A 13,210-nucleotide genomic window follows, 5' to 3' on the forward strand; every position below is an offset into this window, starting at 1 on the left:
GAATAAAAGACTTTGATTAACATATGGTCAATAGTTTTGCTTTTGTCATTTTTCTCAAAGTGGCATCATGGATTGAGAAATACTTGAAAGTGAACCCAAACCCTTTCTTATTACCCACCCAGACAAGTCAAGAATTGGAGAGTAGGACAAACTATGATAAAAATGAAAGTTGGGTTGGGGGCTACATATGCTATTGTAGACAAGGGCACACAAGTGTTTCTTATTTGCCTCCTTCCATATTAATTTTTTAAATACAATCTTCCAACTTTGATTTTTTTTTCAAATATCTTTGCTATTTTTCCATCTAAGAGAATATGGAAAATGGAAGATGAACAGAAGGAAGCAGTATGAATATAGGAACAGATGGATGGACAGAAAAGGCACATACTTATTCTGTTTTTACAAAGGATCTTTTTTTCCTTTTAATAAGCTTCAACTTCACTTTCTGTTATTTTTTTTAAATCCCTTAGAGGATATAGTACCCAGTGAATTGATTTAATATACTAATTTTCACCTTTTCTTTAACTTTGACTCTGCATTCATTCTGAGATTATATATGCTCCCTTTTATACAAGCCCAAAGGCATCCTGGTCCATGATGATACAGGATATTCCTAGATCCTTTATTGGGATTATACAAAAGAATATCGACCAGAATATTTGGATATGTGGGCAGAGATCTGGGCAGACATGGATACAAGTGCAAGGCCCTCTCTGCTCCTCTCTTCATTAACTAGGAAACATCTCATTTTTTTCAAGGATGTGCAAAACATATGGACTTCAATTTTCTGCAAACTGTCATTATATGATTAACTTTGAAGAACTGTGGTTACATGAAAGTTCTGTTTCAGACGTATCTTGGAAATTAGCTATGGTTTAAAAGTAAATTTATTTATCTGATCAGTTGACTGGCTATCATAGGCTATACCATGGAGAGATATAGAAGGAGATGGTACCTAGGGCCAGCAAGGAAGAAAAACAAATATAAGAGGGTAGGTGCTACCTCATGAACAGCTGAATTAAGTAATAAAGACAAGTCTAATCCCTGAAATTGTCTTCTTATTACAAGCAATCCTATTATCCTAAGGTCATATTGAGGCAAGGATTGCACCAAAAGCAGTTTGCTCTCATAAACCAGAGTAGAAGAAATTTAAAGGCTCAAGATAAGATTTTTCCATGCACAGGGGGAAAGCCACACTCTTGCTGAAAAGGGTTGCTAGAATTTGAGCTTGTCTGAGCTGAAAAGAATCCCACTAGCTTCTCTTTATTATTCAAAGAGGCAAACTAAGGCCCAGGTATAGAGTCAAACAGTACATACTAGTAAGTGAGCTAAAACCTGGATTTTCTGAAATGCTTCCTATCTTACTATATGAAACTACATTTGTTCACACAGATATCTGCCTAGTTTGCAGTGAGCTAAATATTTTATACCAGAAGCTAACATGTGGAGACCATTCTGGACCCAACTATGACTATCTCCCCTATTTGCTTCAATGGCTATTATGATGACAAAATTAAAAAAAAAAGGAACATGAAACAATTATCTATATATATAAAAGCCTAAGTGACCATTAGGACCTAACAACCAGAACCACCAGTCAACCAGTTGCTATGATACTCACTGACCACCAGGGGCAGATGCTCAATGCAGGAGCTGCCCCTGGTGGTCAGTGCGTTCCACAGCCAACCTCCCATGGCCAGCCAACCTCCCCTGGTCCCTCACCCTAGCCAGCAAACCTTCCACAGCCCCTCCCCCCATCCCTGCCTCCGTCCAGTGGCCAGCAGGTCCCCAGGTCCCAGCCAGCAGCCAGAAGCCAGCAGGCCCCACCTGGCCTGACCCCAATCAGGACTGGGCAAGACGGCCTCAATAGGCCCTGATTGCTGGCCAGGCCTAGGGACCCCACCTATACACAAATTTCATGCACCGGGCTTCTAGTAAAAATAAATAATTGCACACAGTTTTGCGCCTATTATTGTTATTAATAGTATATAATTATCCTCTTCACTTATGCCATACATGCTGGGACAGGATGTGGGATTTCTCTGATTTTGTTCCATTGGTCAGGAGAAAAAATGACAAATTAGCTTTTTTTTTTTTTTTTTTTTTTTTTTTTGTAAAATTAGGGGGTGTCCTCATTTGTATTTTGAAACATTCTAACAGAATATAAAGAGTCATAATATCTGGCTCTTGTGGGTTGTATTGTTTCACCTGAATACATTTAAGGACTACGACTATTATTTTCTGTAAGTCAAGCTGTTTCTCTAAAAGAATGTTTAGTGAACATTTAATTAATAAAGAGGTGAGCCCAGCCAGTGTGACTCAGTTGTTGAGCATTGACCTATGAATCAGGAGGTCACGGTTCGATTCCAAATCAGGGCACATGCCTGGGATGCAAGCTTGATCCTCAGTGTGAGGGGTGCAGGAAGCAGCAAATCAATGATTCTCTCTCATCTTTGATGTTTCTATCTCTCTCTCCCTCTCCCTTTCTCTATGAAATCAATAAAAATATTTAACAAAAAAAATAAAGAAGTGAGCAAACTAGAACAAGGTGGCTAAGTTTAAAGTCACAATGAATTGAAACAATTGTTCTGAAACATATTACTTATGTTCACAGGATATACCAACAGAAAAGCATTTTGGAGGGAGGGAAGGAAGGAGGGAGGGAAGGAGGGAGGAAGGAAGAAAGGAGAGAAGGAGACATGTCAGGCTTTCTAGTTTAGACTTGTATTACTTTGATTCTAGATGTGCACAGATCTTTCAGACTATTCAATATAATATTGCACAAATTAAAAGTCTCCTCATACTATCATCCAGAGATAGCCCCATGCCTTGAACTCTATACCTGTAACCTAGAAACAAACTCACATTCTCCCAAATTCACCCCCACCTGTCCTTCAACCACCAAGTCCCTGATTCACTAGTACCTTGAGGACATTTTCTTTTTCGGTCAGGTCAGTCAAAAACATGTGCAGATGTTCCAAACATGATATATTTTATGACTTTGACATTTTTACTGCATTTTTCCCCTCAGAAGTTAATTCAGTTTTACTGTTGAAGAAAACTGTCATTTCGCTGTACAAAAAACACTTTGCTGCGAAAATGGCAACATTTCTCCCTAGGGCAAAATGGTGGCTTGTGAATCCTCTGCAAAAGAAAACTGAGACGTGACATGAAGTCATCATTTCCTATGAGCAGCCTATCTGCCTTTTTCTTTTTTTTTTCTTTTTTGACAGGAGTACATTTTGTAAGTTCAAGGATAGAGCAATTTATAGGATAAGTCCTACTTTTCCTGGAAAAGAGATCACAAGCAGTTTTTGTTTTAATTTTGGTTTTTTAAAATATATTTTATTGATTTTTTACAGAGAGGAAGGGAGAGGGAGAGAGAGTTAGAAACATCGATGAGAGAGAAACATCGATCAGCTGCCCCCTGCACATCTCCTACTGGGGATGTGCCCGCAACCCAGGTACATGCCCTTGACGGGAATCAAACCTGGGACCTTTCAGTCAGCAGGCCGACACTCTATCCACCGAGCCAAACCTGCCAGGGCTGTTTTAATTTTTTAAATACAGTGCCAGAAGATAGAGCAACCAAATCAGAGATTGATAGGACTAGAAATATTAAACCTGCCACCTTTCTAAGTATTAAAGAAATACTTGTATATTGAAAAAATATCTATACGTATAAAAGCCTAAGTGACCAGCCAACAGGCTGACGGGCCGGTAGCTATGACACACACTGACCACCAGGGGCAGACGTTCAATGCATGAGCAGAAACCACTGGCATGGAAACATGGAACAGACTGATGAATCTCAGAGGAAAGAAGGGAGTGGGGAGGGCGGAAAGAGATTAACAAAGACCTTATATGCATACTGGCCTGCAGGGATTGGATTGAAACCAGCTCTCCAACATCCCCAAAGGGGTCCCGGATTGTAAGAGGGTGCAGGCCAGGCCGAGGGAAACAACCAGCACACAAATCCGTGCACCAGGCCTCTAGTAGTATATAACAAATTATTTACCCTTTTACACTTTTCACCTTCTTATTATCTCTCTTCTCATGCAAGACATATGATCTTTAAAGTAGGCTATGTTAAATATAGAATTTGTTGGTCCTATTGTAGTGGGCTAAATGGTAGCCCCAAAATAAACAAAGATATGTCAAAACCCTAATTTCTGGAACTGTGAATATTATCTTCAATAGCAAAAGTTATGATTAAATTAAGCTCTTAAGAGAAAGAGCCTGGATTATCCAGATGAATATATATGTCTTATCTAATTATAGACAAACATGCAATTTGACCATACCTTCGCTATGCCCCAAGCCATGCCCACCAGCCAATCAGAGCAATTATATGCAAATTAACCTAACCAAGATGGCTGCCAGCAGCCATGGAGCTGGAGCAAGAAAGAGGCTTGGTTTTCCAGGAAATGGAAGAAGCCAAGCTTCCCTGTGGCTGCTGCCTCTCTCAAGGTAACAGAGTTTCAATTACAGAAGGTAAATAAACCCCAGATACCTGCTTCCAGTCGCCATGGCCACGGAGCTGGAGCAAATAAAAAATAAATAAAAAAAAGGAAAGGCTGGGAGCTATGGTTTCCGGGGGGCTTGGTCAGTCTGAAAACAGCCATCAGCCCCTCACCCAGGCTGGCCAGGAACCCCAGTGGGGACCCCCACCCTGAAGGGGGTTTGGGCAGCCTGAAAATGGCCCTCAGCCCCTCACCCAGGCTGGCCAAACCCCCATGGGGTGAGGGTCCCCACTGGGGGGCTTGACCAGCCTGCAAGCAGCCATCAGCCCCTCAACCAGGCATGCCAGCAGAACTCCCATCCTGATCCAGGACACCCTTCAGGGCAAACCAGTAGGCCCCCACCTGTGCACCATTCTATTCTATATAATAAAAGGGTAATATGCAAATCAACCTTAACAGCAGAACGACTGGAATGACTGGTCACTATGACACACACTGACCACGAGGGGACAGATGCTTAATGCAGGAGCTGGCCCCTGGTGGTCATTGCAGTCCAACAGGGGGAGCTCTGCTCAGCCACAAGCCAGGCTGATGGCTGCCAGTACAGCGGTGGTGGTGGGAGCCTCTCCCACCTCCTCAGTAGCACTAAGGATGTCCGACTGCAGCTTAGGTCTGCTTCCTGCTGGCAAGTGGACATCCCCCAAGGGCTCCCAGGCTGCCAGAGGGATGTCTTACTGCCAGCTTGGGCCCGATTCCCCCAGGGAGCGGGCCTAAGCCAGCAGGTGAACATCCTTCGAGGGGTCCCAGACTGCCAGAGGGCATAGACCAGGCTGAGGGACCCTCCTGAGTGTATATATATAAATATATATATATTCCTCCCCTGAGGATATTTTCCCATTGATTTTTTTTTTTTTTAAGAGAGAGAATGGAAGAGAGAGGGGAAGACAGAGAGAAATATGGATGTCAGAGAAACACATTGATTGGTTGCCTCCTACACGCACCCTGGGCTGGTGAGGAGCCTGCAACCAAGGTACATGCCCTTGACCAGAATTGAACCCAGGACCCTTTGGTCTGCAGGCTGACGCTCTATCCACTGAGCCTGGCTAGGTCAAGATGGATCTTAAATGAAATTACATATATCTTAAAAGAGAGAGATAGGAAAGGAGGTGAAAGGTGACCATAATGGCTAAGATTGGAGTGATGCAGCCACAAGTCAAAGAATGTCTGCAGCCACCAAGAGCTCAAAGAGGAATGGAGCAGATTCTCCCTTAAATCCTTTGGAGGCAGAGTGACCCTGATATCACCTTGTTTTCAGATTTCTAGCCTCCAAAACTGTGAGAAAATCAATTTCTGCTTTTTAAGCCACCAAGTTTTTGACAATTTTTACAGCAGCCTTAAGACACTAATAAATGAATATTTAGTGAGACGATCTCAGAAATGATGACTGAAATTTTGGCAAACCAAAGGCCACCTACCATAAGAGTCCATAAGAAAGCAGCTGAATTTACATCTCCTAGATTTTACACTTTCTATCATCTATATAATGACATGGGACTTACTTGTTTCAGCTGCTTATTGGTTATTAAAAACTTGCCCATGGATTGAAATGGGAATTGTGTCATCCATGTCTTATTTCTTCATAAATATCATGTTTAAAACTTTCTCAAGAAAGATTTCTACCTTGAGTACAAAAATAATCAGTCCTTTCATATTTTATATTTATTTACTCTGGTTTGCTTTTATATTTATTTACACTGATGATGTTATATTAATTTTCATTGTGATCAAGGCAGTTTTAAATCAGTTTTATTCTTTCAAATGTGTCAATGTAATTGATCTATTTAATGTTTTCATACCTGTTCCTCCTTCATAATGCCTATAGAATCATGTTTTGTAAACAATGCTTACTGACTTAATGACAAATAAAAGTATCTCTACCTAACCCTTCATGCACCCCCTCCTTATTTCTGTAGTCATATCCGTAAATGACAAAGGCAAACAGAAGAGTAGCAGTGTGCAATGACTATTGGGTGCAGCAAAGCGAGAATCAGAGAACATGAACAAAATAAAAGAATACTAAAGATACAAAAGGGAATTACTTATGGCCACATTATTCATTTGCTTCCTCCTCTTCAGCAATTTGTGAACAAATTAATATATATAAAGAAGAGAGAGAGACTTTTGACACAGGAAATACTCCATTCCAGAAGCTCTCACACTTTCCAGACTCAAGAAACATCTACTTACCCCAGGGATCCTGAACAATACTCCAAGAACCTTTTCTCTGTTCTAAGCCACTTGGCAACTATTTTAGAGGATCACTGCTATAATTAGTTTCACATGTCAAATTAAGAGAGCGGGATGGGAAATTCAAGTGTTAAAGAAACTCTTTTCAGCTAACTGAAGGCTGACATGGGTGATAGGCCTTGATCTCATCGACCCTTGTGGAGAGGGTACTGAATCTGTCTGAACAACAGTCAATTAATCAGACCATACGAACATGAGTTAAATTTATTATTTCCTTTTGTTTGCTATTTCATGTTCTTAAAACCATTTTTATTCCAATTTCCATTAGTTAATAATTCCATTTTGGTGACAGAGTACTTGGCCATCTACCTGTGCTAAACACTTTGCAAGTAGTATTTTATAGAATGCAAACCTCATATCAAATGTGTGAGGCAGATATTTCAAATGTAATTAAATATTATTTCTGGTAACCAGAGTTCATATTTTCAGGGATCAAGATGAATATTATTCCAAGACTGCACACAAAAAAAGCTAAGCCAAAAGATAGAAAACTTTGTTAAACAGGAAGAAGATTGTTTATATCAACTCTCCACATTTTATCTCATGGAGGATATGCTTAAAGTAACCCTCTGTATATATTCCTATAATATATATGTAATTGTTGCATATAAGTACCCTAAATAAACTATTTAACTAATTTTATAAAGTGTTTTGTGAATATTTGTGTTGGGAATTTCTTGACTCTATTTCCTAGACACATAATTTATCATAGATAGTATTTATTTTAGGATTCTGTAATGCCTTACAGCTTATAAATGACAACAGTATTAAGTCATTTCAGGGCTGACTCAAATAACTTAAAATCTAAAACTAAATAAAGGACTGAATTGTAAGAAACATAGCATCTAAGTGTTATTTTGAGCTAGATGTCTCCTTCAAGATAGTTGATATAAAAGTTAACTTTACATTTCAGAAAGTTTCAAAGAAAAGTAAGTGATAAGGTACTTGACATAGAAGAATCCCAAAATAGAGGTCAGTGTCAAAAATTCTCCGCTAGCTTAGATATCTTAGCAGAGAAAATGGAAAGGGAGCCACTGGTGAAACATTTGAACAAATGAAAGGATTAGTTATTTAGAAGTCATAAAATCTTCAGTGGCACAAAACTATAGAGGTCATTCTGGATAAACCCTTCCACTTTGGTGAGGAAGGCATTGAAATAATGCTTTTAGCTTAGACTTGTGACTCTTGGAACTATAGATCCTATTCTACACACAAATATACTTAGTCAAGGGATAATTCATTTTTTAAATGTGTTAGCACCCAATAAGCCCCAGACATTCTGTATATGCTGGAAAAATAAAAACTAATAATAACCAATCCCTATTTTCAATGAGTTTACTATCTGTTAGAGATTGAGAGAGAAATGTGAATAAAATAATTGCCTTGAGTATGGAACATAAAAAATTCTGTTTAGATTATGATAAATATTCTAAAGTGGGAAAGCAGAGAGCATTAAAAAACAGGGAGAAGCATGGACAAAGGCATATAGGTCTAGCCTTACTTTCCATTTTTTCTTCTAAAGTTTCTAGTCCCTTCTTACAGTTTATCCACTCAACTGAACAAATTCCCCCAATTCTCTCTTCTCTTCTCTTCTCTTCTCTTCTCTTCTCTTCTCTCTCTCTCTCTCTCTCTCTCTCTCTCTCTCTCTCTCTCTCTCTCTCATTTAGCATTTTGCAACACTTACTTAGTAGTTGGCTATTTCCATTATACTCTCAATCTCTATGCAATAAGTTTCCTCTATCTTCTAGCCTTGCTTCAACTTGGCTCTTCTCCTAGGGCATATTTCCATCTCTTAGTATTCTCTTGGGTGGAGTCTATTCTCATACACCTTAAGTAAAACAGAATTAGGTGAAGAAGTCATTGTCTTTTTGCTTTTTATCACTGCCTCCAGAATTTTTCACAACTTTTCATCTTATTAAAATATAAAAACAAAATTCCTGTTCTTTTGAGTCTCAAATCATGTCGCCCCTCCATTCTTTTATTTATTCTCTAAATTCTTAGTGAGCTTCACTTATGAAATTCAATCCCGCTAATACTCTGACCCAAACTTCCACTAAGTTGAATTTTATTACTGTTTCCTATGCTCTTCAGATAGAGATTGCTAAGGATGTCCTCATAGCAAATAAAGATCCCAATCTTCCCTCTATTCACCTGAAGAAGCAGGAAGATTTTTCTTTCTAAATCTAGTGTGCCATATTGCTGGAAAGGTAAGTTTTCCATATTTCAATGTGTTACAATCTGGCTTTCATCTCAACCCTCAAATGTACCTGATGCCTTTTAAAAATGCATATCAAGTCATGTCACTTTCTTGCTTGAGGTATTTTTAGAAATAAACTGTTTTAGAAATAAACTGTTAATAGTTTTCATTTTTATATGTTTTAAAAAGCTCCATCAAATTGTCTCTAAAGTTTTGAGCAGACTTAGTCCTGTGCATCTTTTTAAATATTATTGGTGATAATTCTCTTCTTTGATAAACAGTGAGTGATACAGCCTCATTGGCCTCTTTTTTCCCCCTAGAGATTTTGCACATCCTTTGTCTTCTATTTGTCATGCTCTTTCTCTTGCTGATTCCTTCTCTTTCTATAAGGGTTAATCTAAATGTTTCTTACTGGAAATGTTGTTCATTTTTATCTGCTCCAGTAGAATTTCATTCATTTTCTTCTCAGTTTGCAAATAGAGATTTTTTAAACATTTTATAGTTTTTATATATTTTAAAGTATATAAAATATATACTTTAATTTCTTGAGAAAACTCTCATCTGGATTTCATCATCATCACTTCACAAAGAACGTTATAACAGCAACTTTATAATATGAAGTGGAAAGAATTATTTTCAGCCAATATCATACTTGGATCTCCTAGAAACATTCAGAACTGTTGACATTTTTAAACCCTTTATCCTATGACTTCAATAGTTTTTCAAATACCAGCTTATTCCTAAAAGCTCTCTTCCTTTCCCGTGTGCACTCCATCTGTATGTATGTATTTTATAACTATATATAGAGAGAGAGTCCATAATTCATAATTTATCACCTATAAGTAGATTTTGCACAATTTTTCTATAATTCAAACACTTTCTCTATACTTTCTTGCCCACTTAATTATTCCACTTGGGTTTTTAAAAGCCAATCAAACAAAACATGTCCCGAACTAAATTATTGAGATTTCCCACTTTATTTTTCATAGACCTGATCTAAAAGTGTTTACTCCCTCATAATTATCAACTATAAACCTAGTTGCATAAACACAAAGCTTGACATTATTCTTGATTACTCTCTGTTTTGACTACCTACTTTAAATTCATTCATAAATTCTATTGATTTTATCTCTTAAATGTCTTTTAAATGCATCTAGTTGTCTCCATTTCTACCACAATCACCTTAAGCTCTGCTTCCATTGTTTTTCAAGTTATACTTCAATATATTTTCCTCTATAATGTGTGTGTATTCTCTCAATGACTTTCTGATCAATTCTCTACATAGAAACTGTCCTGATCATTTCCAACACAGACCTGATTCTATCAATCCTTCAGTATACACAGAATATATATAAAAAAGGAACAAACCAAAATACCAAAATATTATTGATCTAAATAGTATCATTGTGCATGATCCCTGAAAAAAAAATGCCTTTGAAATGTTTTCTCTGGCTAAGGGGTCTTAAATCTATTCTATATGTAATTTATTCTTGATTATCATTCAAATCTCTATTGTAGTGTGTTTTTCCCTCAGAAAGTCATTCCTGCCATTGCTAAGTCAAATTTCATTATATCTCTCATTTTACCACACACTCTTCTCTATATTTCTATGGAAATTTATCATTTTGAAACTTTTATTTTCCCTCAGAACACCTTAAGTGTTGTGAGGGCATGATATCTATCTATCTATCTATCTATCTATCTATCTATCTATCTATCTATCTATCATCTATCATCTATCTATCTTTTCTATTGTACCACAAAGCTTAGCGCATGATATTCTCAGGCAATAGAGCATAGAAATATTTGTTAAATAGTGAATGATAAAGGGAATGGAGTATATGTATTAATCACTTCTGTATATCTAACATCCATCAGGTGGCTTATCACAGAGTAAATAATAAAATATATGATTAATGAATGAATAATTAAGTTATATCAATTGAGTTAGAAGAAAATTGAGTTTACCATAATAAGGTGGAAATCTTCTGGTATTGAGGATAAGTATAGAAAAAGCTAAGGAGCCATATCTTGGGAGCCCCTATTGATATAATAAGGAATTTGAATACCGCAGAAATATTTAAAAATATTTTGATCAGGAGTGTCACAAAATCATTTTCACTGTAGAAAAATTACTTTAGAGGTTGTAGGGGGTGGACTTAAGAGAATCGAGACCAGAAGCAGAATCATAGAGATTATCTGGGGGGAAATTAAAATTATAAAAAGAAGAGAAAATAAGTTCATGAAATAAGCAATGAGTAATTGAATTAGAGAGGGCAATCCAAAGGAGGCAAAATCTACAGAAATTAGAGTCTGATTAAATATATATGATAAATAAAAATGGGGTGCAATTATAGAAATAAAACAAAACACAAAAAGAAAATAAATACAGAAGCTAAAAGCAAAAAAAAAAAGTTTCTTTTTTATGTGTCTGGGTGAGTACTACTTTTTTAGCATAATATGGAATAAAGTTGGAAAATAATTGGGGTATGAATATCTGATTGTTTCTGAACATCTGAATTTAATTATATGTGTATTATCAGAGTATAGATGTTCAGTGGACAAACTGTCAAGGAGCTTGAGCTCAAAAGTCGTTAGTGATATATCCTAGAAATTCCTCAAAGTGCTGTGTCATAAGAGTTGAAGTCATAGAAGTTTGGAGATTGAACAAAGTGGGGAAAAATGGTCCAGAATAAAAATGTGGGACACCGAAATATGATAGGTGGTAGATAAGGAGATGCTAGAGAAGGATAGGAGGAAGCAGTAGTCCTAAAATAAAGACAAAAAGCTTGGTGCCATGGAACTCAAGAGAAGCTACAGTTTCAAACAGAAGAAAATGACAAGTAGCCTTTAGCACTCTAGAAAGATCAAATATTACAAGAGCTGAAGATCAGATTTGACAAGTAGGAGGTTGACCTTTGGCTGGGGAGCCTTGGTGGAAGGCCACAGGTGTGTTTTTAAAATAATTTTGCCATTATTTGTATTTAATAGCATTCTAATATAGAAAGTATTTCCAAACACTTTATTATACATAATCACCTTTTGTTATGCCTGTAAGAGTCAGGTTTTCCTAAGAAATAGGCAAATTTTGACTTTCTGTATTCTTGTCCATTTTGAACAATACTGATAATCAGATTCTACACACACACACACGCAAAATAGGCCATTTACACAGCAAAAATATAACATGGGCTGTTCTGAGAACTAGTGTTTTTCATCATCATGACATAGAATGTGGCTCTAATACTTGCTCAAAGTCACACAGAACCCATATAATTTACATTAGTGCTCCTGAAGGTTAATCATACCTACCTCAGTTCTTTACTGGGTATAGTCTTGGAAGTAGACAAAGAACAAAATTCCCTAATTTAGTGGCCATTTTATTGATTAAAATACCTGCAGTTATTTGCTATTGGATATTATATGACATGTAGAACACCTAAGATAAGACATAGTTACATGAGAGTAAAGAAATCTCAGCAAAATCTGAAAATTGATTTTTTCTGTTTTTATTTTATTTTTTAATAATAAGATAACACTATCAGCTGATTTCTGCAGAGCAGGAGTCTATATTGATATAAAAATAGATATAATCTCTAGCTTCTGATAATCCTTACATGAACTAAATTCATGCCCAAAATCCTTAGAAAAGAATAATTGATGTTAATAATTAACACAATTTGTAGATTTGGGGTCACTGTATTGAGGGCCAAGGTCTTGATCCTATAAGTGGCTGTGATTAACCGGTGGTCTGGCTAGTCCAGCTGGGAGGTTTCACTCATTTCCCTGGTGATATTATTTCATCAGTTAGTTGGATTGCATCCAGTTTATTTGGCAAAGCATTAGTAGAACCATGCTGTGTTCATTATCTTTCCCTGACAATGATTTAATCTCATTGCAAAAGTGCCATAGCTGGTTATTATGCTAGGCACACTATTCCTGAATTTGGAAGGTTTGTTTCATTTTCATATGAGCCCACATTTAGCTATATGAATAAAAACTATCCTCATAGCAATACAGAAACCGTTAATTCATTTATTTTTAGATGTGTGTGTGTGAGTGTGTGTATACATTAATGTTCTGAGTACTCCAACACAGAATAGACTTTAAGGATAGAAATACGATAAGGTGGCTCTCTAGCCATTAAGAGTCCATTAAACATGTATTTGTCCATTTGCATATTAATGTAATAAGACTATTATGTACAAGGTAATGGGCAAGACTTTCTGAATATAGACAATGA

The sequence above is a fragment of the Myotis daubentonii genome, chromosome 3, assembly GCF_963259705.1.
Source record: "Myotis daubentonii chromosome 3, mMyoDau2.1, whole genome shotgun sequence".
Lineage (NCBI taxonomy): Eukaryota > Metazoa > Chordata > Mammalia > Chiroptera > Vespertilionidae > Myotis > Myotis daubentonii.